Here is a 291-nt window from a genome sequence, read left to right on the forward strand (position 1 = left end):
GGTAGGCGTGACTTCCCTTTGAAAAATAATAATTTTTTAAAAAAAAGGGAAGTCACGCTACCAATTAGGCGTGACTTTATTTTCTGTGATTAAAAAAATTTAATTTAATTATTTTAAAAAATATATATTTATATCATCGATCGATACAATGTGGTCAAAAGTTGCAAATTTATTTGTTGATAATTGGATGGTAGTGAATAAATTTAAAACCATATGTTTTATCTGTTTTGGAAGCACACGTGACTTGATTACTTTTTTAAAAAAAAAATAATTTGTGATGTTATTGAAGAA

This window comes from Primulina huaijiensis, chromosome 2, assembly GCF_012295235.1.
Source record: "Primulina huaijiensis isolate GDHJ02 chromosome 2, ASM1229523v2, whole genome shotgun sequence".
Classification (NCBI taxonomy): domain Eukaryota; kingdom Viridiplantae; phylum Streptophyta; class Magnoliopsida; order Lamiales; family Gesneriaceae; genus Primulina; species Primulina huaijiensis.